Source organism: Balaenoptera physalus (assembly GCF_965194825.1).
Source record: "Balaenoptera physalus genome assembly, chromosome: 20".
NCBI lineage: Eukaryota > Metazoa > Chordata > Mammalia > Artiodactyla > Balaenopteridae > Balaenoptera > Balaenoptera physalus.
The window spans coordinates 42,756,920-42,776,876 of record NC_138901.1 but is presented as its reverse complement, the minus strand read 5'-3'; the positions used below and the strand labels follow the sequence as shown (position 1 = coordinate 42,776,876).

Sequence of the window (19,957 nt, the reverse complement as noted above, 5' to 3'; positions counted from 1 at the left end):
AATTGCTTAAACTGTCTAATATAGGAGTTACCCTGGGAGAGTGGGGATACTTTCATTTTTATTTGATACACTTTTGAACTGTTTGAATATTTTATAAGCACATATTACTCTTACAATTTAAAATACTATTAAAGTTTAAACTCTGAAGTAAGGGAACTTGTTAAAAATGAAATTAAAACCACAATCCAAGTAACCTTCTGTTTCATATAAAATAGTCTGATCCTTTCATATTAAAAAGCCTTTAAATAAACAGGTAGTGAACTGTCTCGAACCAAGGGCCCAAATTCTCTATACAGTATGGGTCTAGAAATGGGGGTTCCCATGCAGTTAATCCTTCCTCTCTCAGTATCCTTCACAGCATTGCTACAACACATATTGTACTGTGCACGTTGTAAGCTGCTTGAGACACAGACCTTGTCCTGCCACTCTAGCAGCCACCACATCACTTGGGCCATAAAAAGTACTCTACAAATATTTCAGTTCCAGAGAACTGATGCCCAAGTCACATGACAGAACATCTAACTACACTATCATTTCCAAATCTAAATGCTGACAAGCAAACAAAATGTGGACTCCCTATTTGCTACCTTCCATAACTGTGTATCCTCAACAAACGGACCTTTTGTTAACGGAAGCAAGGTAATCAAACTTAACTTTTTCCTTATTTGAACACGCCAACTATAAGATGTATAGGCTACTCCTAAGAGTCTCAAAACCACTGTATCAGATTTAAGAACTTACAAACATGAAAATAATTAACAATTTTTGTTAGGCATGTTACAATGCATTCTCATGAAAACAGTCATTATCGCCACTTGCATAAACTGAGGCTCAGAAAATAAAAGATTATTTTATTTGCGTTCCTTTTAATATTAGTGAAGGTAAGCACTGCTTATTCATCAACCCAAAAATGAAACACGTTGAGACGTTGCTTTCATGTAAAAACATTTAAATGATGCTTTAAAAGTGGTTTACCTATCTCCACACCTTGCTGTGAGCATCCTGAGGCAGGGACTGAACCGCTCACCTTGGTATACTGGGTGTTGGCAAACGGCAGACTCCACGTTGTTGAATGAAAAACTGAATAAAAATGACATCCTAATATTCTTCCTGGCATGTGCTTTTTGTGTGTGCATTTCAAATCTCCAAAGAACTAACTATAAGTACAGTACCAGTATTTATTTATATAACCCTTTTAAGAAGAGGGAAACAAATACTGTGGCCACAGAGCTATAGCCTAAGAAAAAAACTATTACCACTATTAAGATTAATAGCTAACACTTATCAAGGACCTACTAAGTACCAGACACCAGCCTGAGCACTTTTCATGTATTAACTCATTTAAATCCTCACAACAATCCTTTCAGGTACATACTATTATTATATCACCATTACACAGATGAAGAAAATGAAACACTACTACAAGCTTTAAAAAAAAAAAACTGCATGTTTTTCATTTTCTAGATCAATGTACCCTTATGGGATACGTATCAAAACTACCTGGCAAACTAAATGAAGTTTTCAATTCCAAAAAAATGACAAAACTGCCCTTCTCAATACCACGACACAATAAAAAAACACTCGTGAGGGGACTTCCCTGGTGGTCCAGTGGTTAAGACTCCACGCTCCCAATACAGGGGGTCCGGGTTCGATCCCCGGTTAGGGAACTAGATCCTGCATGCTGCAACTAAGACCCAGAGCAGCCAAATAAATAAATTAAAAAAACAAACAAACAAAAAACAGTAGTGAGTTTCTGCTAAAATGCTATATCTAAATTTGCTCCTCACACTTGAAAAAACAAAGTGGAGAAACTAAAGAAAGCCCAAATCATACGGATGGAAGGCAGGTCCGGTAAGACAAAAGAATATTTGCTTAACCCGAAAAAGAAAATGTTAAGAAATGGATTAATAGTCTCCAAAATTCAAATGGCCAAATACATCCAAAAAAAGATGCTTAGCTTTACTTAAAAAAAAAAATTAAAACAATGTGATACTTTTCTGATAGTGCTTGATGCTGGCAAGAATGTGAAGGGGCACTCTCCATACACAACTGATAAGAGTTAATTAGCACAACGGATGCAGAAAGCAATCTGGCAAAATGTATCAAAGTTTTACACACGCATACCTCCTGACCCTACTATTCCACTTCTAGAAATTAATTCTAGAGAAATAATCAGATAAGAAAGCAAAGAGGTGGGTAAAAAAACATTATTTTTTAGCATTATTTATAATAGGTAAAAACAGCAAACATCTTAAGTGCCCATTTATAGGGTATTTAGCCAGATAACTTTCTGGGCAGCTGTTGAAAAGGGTAAGTATAAACAGAATTTGGTTTGAATACACTAAACCATAAATACTTTGGGGGATAACTGAAGTAATCTGAGTATGGAGTGGACATATTACTTAGGACTGTTAGGAAGTAGTGATTTGGTTAGGGGAGATGACAGGGTTACACAGGAAACAGTCTTACTTTTTAGAGCTATTGATAGAAGTATTTAGAGGCAAAATGACATGATGATGAGTGCTTTAAAATACTTCAGGAAAAAGAAAATGAAAACAAAGATAGCATAGTATTTTTTTTAAAGAAAGAACAGTTAAGACATTTATTAACATGGGAAGATGGTTCTAGTTCAACGTATCCTTATGATCGCATTTACGGTTTAAAAAAAGGTTCAATTGACATAAATACCTAGAAGAATATACACCAAACTGCTAGAGAGAGTTCCCTCTGAAGAGCACTATTAATAGAAAGGAAAAAGAGGACTTTCACAACCCATGTTACGTATTTCAGGATTAGGTCAGGGGGAGGGGGATAATTAGTACTGTTTGAAAAAGAATTTTTTTTTACTACAAACTTCACTTTAATAATTTTTTTAAAAAGCTGATTAAGATTAAATAAATATATTCAAGAATACAGAGAGGTCTTCTGAGGTAGCTATAACTCTTCCTGTCAACAGAATAATCAAACAAAAAGACAGATTAAAATAAAAGCAGGAGAAATTAGAAGTGGCCATACATTTGATTGAAAAGGAGATCACCCATCCCCAGAACTAATTTAAAATTTTCCCTGTATGACTCACAAAAGAAATACAAAAGACCAATAAATGTAAGGAAAAAATGTTTACCCTCGTTAAACACTGGGAAATGTAAATTTTTTAAAAATGCAAATTAAAAGAAGCAGAAACCATTTTCCACCTACCAAAGTGACAAAGATGAAACAAAATTATAATATCCAGGGTTGACAAGGATAAGGGAGACTGACATTCATATAAAGAAGATGAGAATGTAAACTGATCCAGCTTTTCTGGAGGGCGAATTGGCCATACAGATCAAATGCCTTAAAATTGTGTATATCCTTAGAACATGTACTAATTCCACATATAGAAATTTATTTTATGAAACAAAATAAGCACAGATGTGAGTAAAGATTTACTAACAATAATGTTTATTGCATTATTTATAAAAATGAAAAACTGGAAACAATCCAAATGTCCAACAATAAAGAACTAGTTAAACTACCCGTATGATGGAAAGTCTCTGCTGCCATTAAAAATAATGCTGTAGAACAATATTTAATGACATGGAAAAATATTCATGATCTCTGTTAAGTAGAAAAAAGCAGACTGCAAAACAGAATATAGAATATGGTTCCATTTTTGTTCTAACTACACACCCACAGGGGGAGAGGAAACCAGAAAATATTTATACCATATACCAAAATATTAAAAATACATAACTCCAGCTGCTGAGATTGAGGAAGATTATTTCCTTACTTTCCCTTGGCCATTTTCTAAATTTTATATAATGAATATGTAGCACATTTCTAATAAGAAAAACACATTTTTATCTTTTTCTTTATCACTGAAAAAAAGTCTTGCCTGCCTATAGGGGAGGGACTAGATCATCTGATCCCCCAAGGGCCCTTCTAGCTCTCTTACTGAAAAAGCAGTACGCAGGAATGATCTTTAGAAAAATTGAAGGATACATTTACGACTCACACTCTAAGCCTTCTGTTTTACAACAAACTCATCTCCATATCTCTCCTGCCTTCATTCCTTTAAGCTTTGGCATTTATTCCATTTCTTTATTCCCTCATACTTTCTTTAAAGAGAAGATTTAAAAAAAAAAAAAAACACAGATTAGAGTAGTTCAGACTATGTGCATAGTGATGGCCTAGAGCAGTGGTTCTGAAGCAAAGCAGATGTCATACCCTAGAGCAGTGGTTCTGAAGCAAAGCAGACGTCATACTGGCCTTGCCTCTAACTGTGTGGCCTTAACCAGGTTACTTAACCTAAGACTTGATGTCCTCGTCTGTACAACATAGTTATCAGCCAGCCCCTATTTCACAGGCTGCCATGAAAACTAAATGAGACATTCGTAAAAACTTAATACAGTGCATGGGGAGTAGTGCCAACTAACAAATGGGAGCTATTTTTATTATTTTTAGAGGATAGTGGCACCCTGCATTGTACTTGCTCAATAAAATACCAAGATAGAAGTAAATTAACCATCCCGATTCTCAAATGGTCACTTCTGATTTCTTTTCCCTCATGTCCTTCTACCGCATGAGCCTTACTGAGGACACGGGAAATGCTTTCTAATCACTCGAGTTAGCACGTTTGTCTCTGCCCTCTTCCAAAGCCCCACCACTGCTGACATTCACGTAGCATAGATTATGCGCCATCTTAAGGATGAAAGAATCTTTAAGATTATCTGAACAGCCCCTCTACCTATAAAAATTTTCCTTGCATGAAACCGTATGAATAGCTAGTAAAAACTCCTCTCAAAATAGTAGCATTTTGGACTTATCGAGAAGCAAATTTATTCAACTGCCTCAAGAAAAATAGAATCTGGGAGATTTGAGACTAAACACCAAGCGAAACAATCAATACTACATGAGAGCAAATGAAAAATTACCAAAGAACTCAAACGAAAGTCAAGTGTAGTCCAAGCATAACAAACTTTCAAAGCAAGTAATATGGGCAAACTTATTTGGGGACAGGTAATAAATATAATAATTATAATAATCAAGAGAGAATTATGTCTTAAAGGTATCATGACATACTGACTTTCTCTAAGATAATTTATAACTAATATAATAATAGCCTTTGCTTTTTTTCCCCACACCTCCCAATCTCCTCTCCTTGTCAAACTTCCATTAAAGCTTAATGGAAAAATATATACAGTGGAAGAAAATATATATTAAATATATTAAAATATCTGCAAGAATACACCTCCATTGTTTTCTCTGAGAAGGAGGTATGGGGATTTGGGAAAGTGGAAGAACTTTCACTTTTTCTTTTACATACATCTCTACTGTTTATGTATTTTTTTTTTTTACAGTGAAGATTTTATACATACCTTTATATATAAAGATATATGTAAAGATTTTACATATATATTGTAATGGAAGAGTATAAGGACAAATTAAATTAAGTCCCATAAAAGCCCTAGCAAGTTTCATAAATATCAGGGGAAAAAACGTCTCCACTCTTTCGAAAAATGCTTTGCAGCTTCTCATGGTATTTTTAAAGATGGACTAGCTACTGTTGGGAAAATACATTATGAGTAGGTAAGCATTAGCCATGGTTGAAACTGGAAAGCAGGAACCTGCTAAGCCAGTGATCTGATTTCACATTTCCAACTGCTTTTATACCATCTAACATATCAAGATGGAGACCACCTCCAGCTTTGACCAAGGCATCCAAAAGAAACGGTAACAGAACCCAAACACTTTGGAAAGTGATCTCATGAGAAAGAAACTCAAAAAAGGAATATTATGAAACAGCATACTTGACATAAGCATAGGGGTATGTTCTTCCAAATGTCTGGGGTTATTCGGATTATGAAAGGCAACCTCATTTATCAGTACAACTATTATTACCAAGAGGGAAAAAAAAATCTGCAAATTCAGAGTAAACAGAATTATGCCTCCTACATTTTAGACAAGTGAAACAACCAACAAAAACCAAACACATAAATTCTCTATGTGTTTCAGAGGTTTTTTTTCCCTTTAAACAAAGGATTTACTTTCTGCTCTTCCTGTGGCCCCCTACATTTGGATCCCTTGTTCCTACTTTGGTACAATGTATCCCTAAGTAGTTTCAATGAGTTGTGAATTAATTGTCATTCACAAGCCAAAAAAAAGAAGAGGAAAGAAAAAGCAGGATTAACTGCAATTGCCACTACAACTGAGAAACTTGCATCTTGCACTCTTACCATGTAAATAAGGCACAGATCCTGCAGGAACATGCCAAACACCAAGATTCTTAATTAATGGAGCTCTTTAATGTGCAAATCAGGAACAAATTGCAAGTTCTGACTTGCATTGATTATGAAAACATTAATTGAATGAGCAAGACCCTAAAAAAAAGACACAATCCTAAATCTTTGAAGAGACCAAAAGAATACAAAGCTCTGGAAACCAGACAAGTCTGACCAATGTGTAAAATGCAAACCTAAAACTGAGGCCTGCTCACTAGTACACAATGAATTTAAAAACAAGAAACAAAAACCTCAACAGTTTAATCAGAAAGCAATCACCATAAAAGCATCTATTCCACCAACATCTAGCATTAAGAAGAAAAATGACTGTTCACTCCAGAAGCTCACAGACACTGCTTTAAGGGAAAAAACTCACTTTATATATATACACACTTATATGTATATAGGTATAACAAAACAATGCTGTCTCTTTAAAAAGAAATTCATCCTATATAAATTATAGCCGTAAACTTTTCCTGCAGTGCAGTCTAATTAATTCTTGTTCTATACACAAAGGGAAATGCTGGGTGACAAATGGGTGTGAAGCCAGAAAGCTGCCAGGTCTGCAAAACATTTTCTACTTCAATTTATAAGCAATTTTGCAGTAAATCATCAACCAGAACCTGGAATCTCAGGAATCTCTGAGTGTCCAAACCACATTATATCACTTATCAAAGAGAGAAGGAAAAGGAGTTTAAAGACATCTCATTTTTCAGTTCTAACCCACATCAAAATCTAGAAGCTCTGCATAATCTATTATTCTCTTCTGGGTAAGGTTTTAGTACCAGAGATATATTTTTCAAGCAAAAATGACACTACAGGTTGATGTAGCCCATTCCTCCATCCCTAGAAGTACTGTATCATGTACCCATTACCATAAGAAATATTCCCAGAGTTATGTGGGAATAACCACACAACTATTTACACCCCTCCCTCAATCTAAGCAAAATGTTCACAATCAAGCCAAGCAGAAGGGTTCAGCGGCAAGCCAGTGGACAAAATTTAGGCCCGAAACACTCCAAGGAAATGAGGCTACCGAAGAGGAAAATAGAAACTTACAGGAAACAAAGAAGAAAGCAGGGCTGCCCCTTTGTAGTCAAACCCTTCCCCCACCCCTAACCTCTGCCAGCCACTGATCTATTCTCCGTCCCTTTAGTTTTACTTTTCCCAAAATGTCATATAAATGGAATGTTAAAGTATATGTATAATATTTTGAGACTGGCGTCTTTCACTAGCATAATACCTTTGAGATTCATCAGTGCTTCTGCGTTTATCAATATTTTGCTCCTTTTTATTGCTGAGTAATGTACCACAATTTATCCGTTTGTCTACTGAAGGACATTTGAGCTATTTCCAGTTTTTGGTGATTATGATTAATGCTGCTATAAACACACACATACAAGTCTTTGTGTGGACGTATGTTTTCATTTCTCTAGGGAAAATATCTAAAAGTAGGACTGCTCGATCATCTCATAAATATACGTTTAACTTTATAAAAAACTGCTAAGCTTTCTTCCAAAGTGGCTATACCATTTTGCATTCCCACCAGCAATGCATGGAAGTTCCAGCTGCTCTGCACCCTTGCTGACACTTGATGTTGTCAGGTGTTTGTTTTTAGTCATTCTAATAGGTATATAGGGGCATCTCCTTGTGGTTTTAATTTGCATTTCCATCAACACTAATGATTATGTTAAATAAACACCTTTTCATGTGCTTATTTGTCATCATATATCTTCCTTGGTAAAGTTTCTGTTCAAGTATTTTGCCCTTTTTTTTTAAAGGGTATTTTTTATTGTTGGGTTTTGAGAGTTCTTTATATATCCTGGACACAAATCCTTTGTCAGATGAGTGATTTGCAAATATTTTCTTTCAGTCTGTAGCTTTCTTTTCATTCTGTTAATGCGTCTTTCACAGAGCAAAAGATTTACTTCTGATTTAGTCCAATCATCAGTTTGTTCTTTTAAGGATTATGCTTTTGATGATCTAAGAACTCTCTCTAACCAAAGGTCATGAAGATTTTTCTCCCATGTGTTCTTCAAAACACTTTATAGTTTTATGCTTAACATTCAAGTTGATGAACTATTTTGTGTTAACTTTTGTATGAAGTATGAGCTGTAGGTTGAAGTTCACTTTTTTTGCAAATGAATGTACTATTGTACTAGCACCATTTGTTGAAAAGACTATCTTTTCTCCACTACCTCTGCACCTTTGTGAAAAGTCAATTGCCTGTATTTGTGAGAATCTATTTCTGAACTCTCTATTTTATTCCACTGGCTAAAATAAATTTAAAAGGAATAAACCCACAAAGGAAGGACAAAGTACAAGCATACCTTGTTTCACTGCACTTCGCAGATACTGTGTGTTTTACAAATTGAAGGTTTCTGGCAACCCTCTATCGAGCGAGTCTATAGGCACCATTTCCCAACGCATTTGCTCACTTCGTGTCTCTGTGTCACAGTTTGGTTAGTCTCACAATATTTCAAGCGTTTCCATTATTATCATATCTGTTTCGGTGATCTGTGATCAGTGATGTTTCATGTTACAGTTGTGACTGTCTCAGGGTGCCACAAACCATGCCCATATAAGACGGTGAACTCAACTGATTGTTGAAATGACAACAAAGGATTTAGAACATTACATGAACTTAGCTGATAAAGCAGTGGGAGGGTTTGAGAGGACTGACTCCAATTTTGAAAGAGGTTCTACTGTGAGTAAAACGCTATCAAACAGCATCACCTGCGACAGACAAATCATTCGTGAAAGGAAGAGTCAATCACTGCGGCAAACTTCATTGTTGTCTTATTTTAAGAAATTGCCACGCCCCACCCCCTGCCTTCAGCAAACACCCCCCCCCACCTCCCCGCAATCAGTCAGCAGCCATCAACATCAAGGCACGACCCTCCACCGGCCAAAAGATTACAACTCACTGAAGGCTCAGATGACAGCATTTTGTAGCGCTAAAGCATTTTTTAATTAAGGTATGCAGATTTTTTTTTAGACATAATGCTATCGCTATTATACACTTAATAGTAGAGTGTAGCCATAACTTTTATACGCACTGGGAAACCAAAACAGTCATGTGACTCACTTTATTGAGATATTCGCTTTATTGCAGTGGTTTGGAAATGAACCTGCAATATCTCCGAGGTATACCTGGATAAGAGAGATGACAGCAACTAAGTTTTGTAAGCTAAAAAGCCAATGACTACACGGTTATTAGAATGTCTGAAATTAAAAAGACTGACCATGCCAACTGTTAATAAGGATGTGAAGCAAGTGGAACTTTTATACACTGCTGGTAGGACTATAAAATGGTATAACCACTTTAGAAAACAGCTTGGCAGTTTCTATGAAAATTAAACATATTTACCACGTGACCCAGCCATTCCGTTCTTAGTTCTCCAGGAGGCATGGAAGTATATGTCCACACAAAAACATGCACACAAATGTTCATGCCAGCTTCATCCATAACAGCTAAAAACCAGGAACAAAACAAAGCAAATGTGCTCTATCCATATAATGGACTACTACTCAGCAATGAACTGCTGATATAGGCAAAAACAGGGCTGAATCTCAAAATAATTACACTGAGTGAAAGACAGACAAAAAAGAGTACAACCTGTGTGATTCCATTTATACAAAACTCTAGCAAATGCAAACGAATCTACAGTGACAGAGAGTAGATTATTGGTTGCCGAGGAACGGGGAGGGACAGAAAGAGAGGTTACAAAGAGGCTGAGGAACTTCTGGGGATGAGGAATATGCTCATCGTCTTGACTGTGGTGATGGCTTCGTGGTGCACACAGAGGTCAGATTGTACAGAGGCTGCTGACAGGTGAAGCAAGACGAGGACTGAGAACTGACCATTTAACTCAGCAACGTGGTGGCCATCTGTGACCCTGAGGAGCAGTTTTGGTGGAGCAAGAGGGATGCAGGCTTGACTGGAACGTGTTCACGAGAGAACAAGAGAAAGGGATTCAAGACAGTGAGTACAGACAACTCTTTCCAGGGATGCTGTTTACAGGGTTAGGGTTACAGGAATGGGACCTATATGCAGTTTACTGTATGTCAATTAGAGCTCAGTAAACCAGTTTTTTTTTTTTAAGCAGATGGACAAATAACTGACTTAGCAAACCTGAGCTAGTTGACCTTGGTGCTGGCAGTGAAGAAAAAGAAGCAATCCCCTCACGGTCCACAAATACAACCCCAGAAGATTCAAGAACTAGCAGTGCTGGGCACCTCTAGGAGAGTAGAGGAAGGTAGGGCTACAAACAGTCGACACACCTCTTTACTCAGGCAGACGTTTAGAGGTTTATCCCTTGAAGAGAGTTAAACATAGGGTCTCTGGATAGGGGGACACCAGACACAGTTGAGGCAAGGGCATAGTTCTCGAAACGGGGAAATAAGCAGAAGTTCACAGATTGAATGCTGAGACCCCCCAGCCTACCCGCCTCCTACAATGCTGGCAGCCAGGCAGGAGATTAGAAGTTCTCTAGCAACTAAGATCCCATAAAGAGCAAAGATCTAAAAATACTGACATGGGGGTTTCCCCACATGGCCCAGACAGATCACTTTACAATGGAAACCACAGACAAAGAGCCTCATCCAAACATACAAAGCTACTAATCAGCTTTTGAGTAACCCACTCTTGAAAGTCAACAGCGGACAAAAGATCACCAAATATTTGAAGAAAACATCTAACGTATTATACCCAGGTTAAAACAAAAGAAAAGAAAGCATCCTGGAGTAAACAGACTACTCAGGAAGAACTCTTAAGACTATACATACATATATACACCAGGTATATCCCCAGAGAAATAAAATGTATGACAAGAAATAAAAATACTCAACAGATGAGAAAATAAAGCTGAGGAAATGTCTTAGGAAGTGCGGGGGGGAGAGAAAAGAAAAAAAAGACAGAGAGAAAGAACTGGAAAACTGAAGAGAAAAAAAAAAGAAGAAAATCAGAGGAAAAGTCTAACACCAAATGATAGGCCTTGCAGAAAAAGAAAACAGAGGGAAGAAAAATCACTAACAAAATAATTTCAAGAAAATTTCCGAGGACTGAAAGATACGAGTCTCCAGCCTGAAAAGGCCTGCAGGCACTCTGCACAATGATGAAACACATCCACACCACGGTGCAGCGTCATGAAATTCCAGAATTCTTTGGACAAAGAATTCAAAACAGGGAGGAAAAAACAGTAAGATCAGGGATCAGAATGGCTTCTGACTCACCAACAGCAACTTCGGAAGGTGGGAGGCAAAGGAATATTCTATAGACTACTATACACAGTCGGCGAACCAATCAATTGTGATGATAGAGTAAAGGTACTTTCAGACAATCAAGGTCTAAAAAAGTTTCCCTCTCGTGCATCCTTCCTCAGCAAGCTATTAGAGGGTGTGCTTCACCAAAATAAGGTAATAAGCCAAGAAAGATCCTGACAAGGAGATTCACACAAGTGGGAAGTGAAGGTAATCCCTAGGATGGTGGTGCAGGGAGATCCCAGCATGACGGCCAGGCACCGGAGAAGGGTAACAGTCCAGATTAGAGCAGGTCAAAAGGTTCTGGGAGACGGGGCTTCCCTGGTGGCACAGTGGTTAAGAATCCGTCTGCCAGTGCAGGAGACACAGGTTCGAGCCCTGGTCCAGGAAGATCCCACATGCCACAGAGCATGCCCGTGCGCCACAACTACTGAAGCCTGTGCTCTAGAGCCCACGAGCCACAACTACTGAAGTCCGTGCGCCTAGAGCCCGTGCTCCTCAACAAGAGAAGCCACCGCGATGAGAAGCCCATGCACCGCAACGAAGAGTAGCCCCCGCTCGCCGCAACTAGAGAAAGCCCACGCGCAGCAACGAAGACCCAACACAGCCATAAATAAATAAATACAATTTTTTAAAAAAAAGGTTCTGGGAGAGACTTCTTTAGGAAGGTAAGCTGGCGGAAGAGCTGATGCAACTGATTATCTTGAGGGGAGATTTAGACAACTAGAGAAAAGTTCAGGCTTGAATTACAGCATAGAAAACAAAATAAACAAAAAAGTAACAGTTATTAACTCTAGAAAACAAAATGATGTGTGGGAAAGGAAAAGTAATCACGGCATATATACTACACGGCTCAGCTGTGAACAGTGTTTACACAGACATAATAATGTAAACACTGACTCCTGATCTAACCAAATTACAATATAACCAGGAAGGGACAGAAAGTGTGCATGAGTGTAGTAGGAACAAGGGCTAAATCCTCATTTTCATAATGAGGAGTCAATAAATAATGCCTAAAACTGAAAAATCTAGTAGAAATGAAACATGTCAATTAGAGATACGGAGATAAATTCATGAATTCAAAAAATAATAATAATAATTTAAAATATGATTGTTGCTTTAGGAGAGTGGGTTATGTATGGCAAGGTAGTGGAGTGTACAGTCAGCAGACACTAGTTTTCATAACAAGCTCTGTAGAATTATTTGACTCTTTAAATTGTATACATGTTTAACTTGGATAAAAATGTAAAAGAGAGGAAAAAAGTCCAGAGTAAACAGAAAAGCTGGTGGAGATAGGGATACTTCTAAGAACTAAAGTGAATATAAAACAAAAGCAAAAGAACTTTAAATGTACATAATATACTCTAAGTATATTAATTATATAGAAAAGGAACACTCAGAAAACAAAAGATCTTTTAGTGATTAAAAATATGATTGCAAAAAAAAAAAGAACTAGGAAATCAAACTCAAAATTTTTCTGAACACAGACACAGAAAATCACAGAAAGATGGAACATGTCAGAGAAAAAACAACACTAATCCAGTTTAATACCTAAAAGAGAGCAGAGATGATGGAGGGAAGGAAATTAGCAAAGAAATATTAGAAGAGATTTTCCCAAAACTGAAAGACCACACAATCTTCAGATTAAAAGGGCCCAGTAAGTACTCAACACAATTAATAATAAAGGACCCATACCTAGACATAGCTTCGGGCAATTTCAGAACACCAAGAATAAACAGAAGATCCCAAACATTTCCAGAGAACAAAAACAAGTCACCTACAAAGGAATGAGACTCAAACCAGCAACCACCTTCTCTTGGACAACATCTGGATGACAGAAGACAAGAGCGCACGTGGAAGGCTGAACAATGGTCCCCAAAGACGTCCACATGCCATTCTAATCCCCAGAACCTGTGAATACGTTACTTTACAAGGCAAAAGGACTTCGCAGGTGTGATTAAGTTAAGGATCTGCGATGGGGAGAGGATCCTGAGTTAGCCAGGTGGGCCCAATGTAAACAGGAAGTCCTTACGAGAGAGGTGATAGGGTCAGAGTCAGAAAAGGAACACTTGGTGTGACGGGATTGCTGGTTTTGAAGATGGAAAAGAGCCATGAGCCAAGGAATGCAGGCAGCCTCGAGAAGCTGGAAAAAGCAAGGAAACAGATGCTCCCCCAGAGTCTCTGGAAGGAGCACAGCCCTGCTGACACCTGGGTTTTAGGATTTTCTAGCCTCCAGGACTGTGAGACAATAAAGTTCTGCTGTTTTAAGCCACCAAGTTTGTGGTAATTTGTTGTAGTAACAATAGGAAACTGGGACTTCCCTGGAGGTCCAGTGGGTAAGACCCCAAAGCTCCCAATGCAGGGGACCCGAGTTCAATCCCTGGTTGGGGAACTAGATCCTGCATGCATGCCGCAACTAACAGTTCGCATGCCGCAACTAAAGATCCCGCATGCTGCAACTAAGACCCAGTGCAGCCAAAATAAATAATTAATTAATTAAATATTAAAAACAAAAAACAATAGGAAACTAATACAGGGCAGTACCTTCAAGTTCTGAGCGAAAGTAATTTTCAACCCAGAAATTTATACCCAATCCATGAAGAATATATTGATATCAATGACAAATGAGGCAGAGCATGTTTTAAATCTGCAAAAAATCAGATCATTTACTCCCCCATCCATGTTTGGCACCAAATTGACAAACTGAGATACAGGAAGAGCCAGAACACAGCTCCACCTTAGAAGAGCAAGGAAAGGAAGTCCCAGGAGGACCCGGTGCGCTAGACCCAGAGAACAATCCACTCAAACTGGGAGAATGTAAGAGGAGAGACCGCATGATTTAAAGTTGGGGGGAAGAAGGATTGAGATGATAAAACTGAGCCATCAGGGGAAAAGAAGAAAATCTAGAGACCTAGGGAAAAAATGACATAATAGATAAACAGTCCAAATGTGAATCAAAAAACAAAAACAACAAAAGAAAAAAGAAACACAAAAAAATAAAAAGAAGAAAAAAACAAATGTGAAGCAAACTAAAATACAGCATGATTTTAAGCAACTGATGGAGGTTTATAAAAAATCTACTTAAACTAGGAACTAGGAACTTGTACTGAACTAGGAACATACTCCTACACACAGGCCTCTGAACACACAGGAAAGAAAAAGTAATTTTCCAGTCCCTCCCTGCCCTGGTATTATACCCTTATTTACATGATAATAACACACTGTAAATGCAGTTGACTGGTTTTCAACTCCCAGAGTCAACATATGGATAGAGCACGGGAATCTTGGTTGCAGTTGCAGGGCAGAATGTAAAAATGTAGTGGAAGAAGAATGGAATGACTACCTCATACCTTTTCCTCCAGATTTCTACCACCTTCCTTCCTTACTCCTCATTCGCAATTTATGACCTTGGTTTCTAGTTCAAAGAAAATAGAACAATCAAAAGAGAACTTTCAGAGACTCCTACCTATCTGTGTCTACTCGTATACTGTCTTCCCACCTGTCACTATGATTAAACTGTCCCCACTATCAAAGGCCACCGTTCTCGTGCCCTAGTCCCATCTCACATACCTCTTCAAGGACATTGCTACAGATATCCCCCCCCATCATCATCAATTTCCCCTCTGCTGCATCACTCTTATCAACATACAAACATGCTGTGATTGCTCCCATCTCAAAAACAAAACACTTCTCTCGACTCCACATCCTTCTCCATCTAACCTCCCATTTCTCTGCTCCCCTCTAAAGTAACATTCCTACAAAGAGCTGTCTATACTCACTATCTCAGATCCCTTTTTTCCGTCCTCTCACAAACCCATCCCAGTCAAGCCTGCATCCCTCCCACCCCACCAAAACTGCTCTTCAAGGTAGAGGATGGCCACCATGTTGCTAAATGAAATGGTCACTGCTCAGTCTTCGTCTTCACCTGTCAGTAGCATTCTCATCTTTCATACCAGAGGATAAAGAAATCAAGAAATAGAGATCTAAACAAATTATTTAAAATTATAAAAGGAAAACGAAATAAAATGAGACTGAAGGTAAGGCAAAGGACTGTTGTCTTCCTGAATGCTTCTGTACTATTTATCATATTCATGTATAATTTTAATAAAGTGATTTAAGAATAAGTGTTAAGACACAAATAACAATAATAGAGGAGCATCTTTTTGCAGTGGTCAGGTTCTAAAGTCTGAGGATAAAGCAAAAATCAAGTTCTCACAAAACTGCTTTAAAAATCCCAAAAACTGCCCAGAAAGTACAGCACCACAGTCTCTGTCCAGGTTCAACATGGTCAGTTTCTCCCCTCCAACACTACAGCCGCTTCGTCGATTAAGCACAAGATGATTACATTTGGGGACCGTGCTGGACAAAGACTGCAGGCTGTAACTGTAACCACTAGATTCGCAGTCTGTCTGACGAGGTGCTCACCGGAGAGGTACCCGGAACAAAGAAGAACTACGGCAGCCACAGACTCCACCTGCCACCCATGCTTACTCCACGGCATGAGCACACTGAGAATGACGGCAGGCAGAATCACCGGCACTACTTAAGCTGTTTCTCTCTCCCTCTTTTTCTTTTGGCCAGGCATATATGGTTAAAGGTGAGTTCATAAAATGTCCATATAAAGAGACTCCAACATACACTGATGTGTATGACTTCACTGTGAATCCAGCGGATAGGGCAATCCTACTACGTATGTTACTACTACTACGACGACGATGACGACTACTACTTACTACTAGTACTACCTACTACTATTACTGCCTACTACTAGTACTACTACAAGTCCGGGTTGCTTCCTTATTTAACTCATCACAATTAAAGAGTGTTTCAGGCCTGAAGACAACCTTAATTCCCAAGAAACCCAAAACAATAAAACAGATGTTCTGACGAGATTGGCTGCAGTAGTTTTCAAGCTTCCACAGCTCCGTGAGCCATCTAGGGCTCATCTTTTCAGGGTGGGTGAAAGAATCTGACACTCTCCTCCTGGGTCCCCCACTCGGTTGCTTTGGAAAAGCACTTGCTCTGTTGACCCCACTTTACTTTCTACATAGTATAAATGCCTAATTAACCACGTTGGACAAATTAGGTAGTAGCTCAATAGGGACCAAAAGTCTTCCTACGTAGAACTCATTCTCTAAGAAACAGACGAAACATAGCATAGATTTCAAAGCTAAGTCAAGAGGTATTATGTAAATATCAAACAGAAAGTTATCAAGAAATGATTGCCTTCATTTCTCACCTACAGTTTAGGAAAAATAAGAGGATCAGTAATACTCTGCGGTGGCACGAGTCCAGGAAAACAACTGTTACAGATGAGAATTAAATGGTTATAATTCTTCTAAGGGCCAACTTGGCAGTATCTTCCAAAAGCCTTAAAAAAGAAACAAAAGTACAATCCCTTTGTCCCAGCAATCGAATTTCCAGGAATGTAGATCTGTGCTGTCCAAATCAGTATCCACTAGTCACATGTGGCTACTGAGGACTCGAAATGTGGTTAGCCCAAATCAAGATGAACTGTAAATGTAGAATACACTCTGGATTTCAAAGACTTGACATGAAAAAATATACATAAGACATCTCATTAGTATTTAAATATTGACTATATGTTAAACTTGTATTTGTTATATACTACATTAAGTAAAATATGTTACAAAAATTAATTTTACCTGTTTCTTTTTACAATTTTCTAAAAATTTGATTACTAGGAAATTTAAAATCCGTATGTGACTTGAACTATATTTATATTGGACAGTGCTACTTTTAGGCAAAATGCTCGAATATGTATGTACAAGAGTGTTTATCAAAGCATGCTTTATAAAAGTGAAAGGCTGAAATAAACCTGAGTATCCATCAATACAGATTGGCTAAATAAACTGCAGTAAATCAATAAAATGGAATATTCTGTAGCCACTGAAAATGCTGATGTACATCTAAATATACTGACATGAAATATGTTAAGTAGAAAAAAATAAGCTTACAAAATAGTACATATTTGTAAGATTCCATGTTTGTTTAAAAAAGTGTGTGTGTGTATGTGTGTGTAAACACAGAAAAAGGTCTGAAAGGATATTCATCAAAATGACAACTGTTGGTTACCTCTGGGTAGTAAGACTACAGGTAATCCTTATTTTCTTCTTTATGCTCTTATGTATTTTCTGAATTTCTGAAGTAGGCATGACATGATTTTATAATTAGAACAGTAAAGCTATTTTAAAAAATAATAGCCATCAGCTGAAACAAAAAGATCAATCTTCCTCACACCATCTTGGCTAGATGAAGTCTACAGTAATAAGAGTCCTTAATCCTACACAATGCTACACTTGGAGAAGCTTGCAAGTGCCTTCGTCCCAAGCAATACTTAAACCTATCCCAAGTAATTACGAATATTTCAGGGTTCTACAGATCATCTGTGAGAACTCTGTCATGAACCCACCAAGCGTTAATGGAGAGAACACTGAAATAGATGTTCATGGATTTGTCACCTAAGGCAGCTGAGTAATTAACAAAGGGGAATTTTGCTGACAATATTGGTTGCCTATGGGATAGGGGACTGGGTGGCAGGGGTACGGGGTGGGAAGGAGGATTTTCTCTACAGAGTCATTAGCATCTTTTGAATTTTGAGCCATGTGAATACACTGCCTACTTAAAAATACATAAAATTTAAAAAACAAAACAGAAACATTATCTATCAAGATTCCGATTGCCATGACTTACTCAAAATTTTAAAAGTTGTTCTTTAAGGTGTCTATTAGTGCTGTGGTCAAATTGGCATTAAAATTTTTAGTCTATTCAAGTCACAGTAGTTGAGGGGCTGGGGGAAGGGCCACAGAGGGATGAGAGGGTGAACTCGAACTAGAAATGGGAAGATGGGGGCGAGGGGGGTGGGGCGCAAGCAAAACGTAACTTCTTAATAGTGGAATTTGTGTTTATATTCTTAAGCAAGTAAAAAATCTCAACACTTCCTCTATATTTATATTACATTATACTGTGTTCTTGGGGAGTTTTTGCTTATAGGAAATATCAAAATGTCAACCATTGTTTCTATTAAAGGTCTTTAATGATATTGCATTTTAGACCTATAATGAAACATGGTGCTCACTGCAATCTGTACTGCATCTCATTAAATACATTAATAACATGCATTTCACTAAAAGGTCAACTTATTATGGCTGAAGTTTGGCTTTCCTTTAATCATTTCATTTAAAGTTATAGAGCAAACTCTGAAAAGACAATAGAGAGCGCCTGTTACAGGAATGCTCCCTCCATTCCCCCTCCATTCAAACCAGTTATGCTTATTAAGAAATCACTGTTAAGTGTTTTTGTGTGGGATGATATTGTGATTTTTTTTTTTTAAATGCTTTTCTCTTAGAGATCCATGCTGATTTACTGATAAAATGATAGGATGTCTGGTGTTTGCTTCAAAATAAAGCAGAAGTAGGGGGTGAGTTAGTATAAGTAGATGAAATAAGATACACCGTGACTTGATAAGTGTTTAGCTGGTAAAGGTATATGGGTTCACTATACAATTCTCTCTACTTTTATATAGGTTTGATTCCATAATGAAAAGTTTTAAACAACTCATGCTGAGGTTTCCTTAAATAACATGCCTTTTCCTTATACATTGCTGCTACCAACATAAAAGAACCGCCTCCTAATGCTATAGAAGTTTTTAAAAGAAAATCAGAGAGGAAAAAGCTAACCTCTTTAGAGGAATGGTTTTGTGCATGGAAAATCCCTTCATTTTGCTAAGGTTACTTCATGACTTACCACTTATGCAACTACTAAAATATCAAAAAATGCCTCTGAAATTATTTCACATCGAGAGGTATAATCACCAACATGTAATATCAGGGTGATTTGGGGACTAAGTGTGTTGGGGAAGAAAGGAGATATTTGTTTAGTTTCTGAAAAGTAGAGCTTAAGGTGCTTAGGGTACACAGGCATGCTGCTCAGGACTTGACTGTGGCTGAAATACAGCTGGAAGTCTGCTCTGTTCTAGAGGCTACTGTTAGGACTATGAGAGTAAATGACAGAGCCAAGGAGAGAATATGCCAAGAAAACACAGCCTGAGAACAGGATCTTAAATGCAGTGAAACTGACACTGAGAGGATAAAAGAGGAGTTAGAAAAGCAGGAGAACCCACACATCACATGCAGTAGCACCAAAACCTAAGGGAAAAATTTCAAGGAGAGGTTGAAAGCTTCAGGGAGGCAGCAGCTGCGTCTGGCAATAAGGAAACCTCTGATCACCTTCTCACAGTCATAGAGGCCAAAGCTGAATCGTAAGTATTACAGTAGAATATAACACTACTGGGCTTCCCTGGTGGTGCAGTGGTTGAGAATCCGCCTGCCAATGCAGGGGACACGGGTGCGAGCCCTGGTCCGGGAAGATCCCATATGCCGCGAAGCAACTAAGCCCGTGCGCCACAACTA

At 38.0% G+C, this 19,957-nt stretch overlaps 1 protein-coding gene and 1 long non-coding RNA gene across 4 annotated transcripts in view; both read right to left on the bottom strand.

Moving 5' to 3' along the window:
* Positions 1-19,957, bottom strand: part of AATF (apoptosis antagonizing transcription factor) — a 103,048-nt gene that overhangs the window by 74,518 nt on the left and 8,573 nt on the right. The window lies entirely within an intron of this gene.
* On the bottom strand, positions 9,872-18,427 carry LOC309649804. Its single transcript, XR_014257311.1, has 2 exons — positions 14,876-18,427; positions 9,872-10,204 (listed from the first exon to the last, which is right to left on the bottom strand). It is a non-coding gene; the product is annotated as an uncharacterized lncRNA (long non-coding RNA).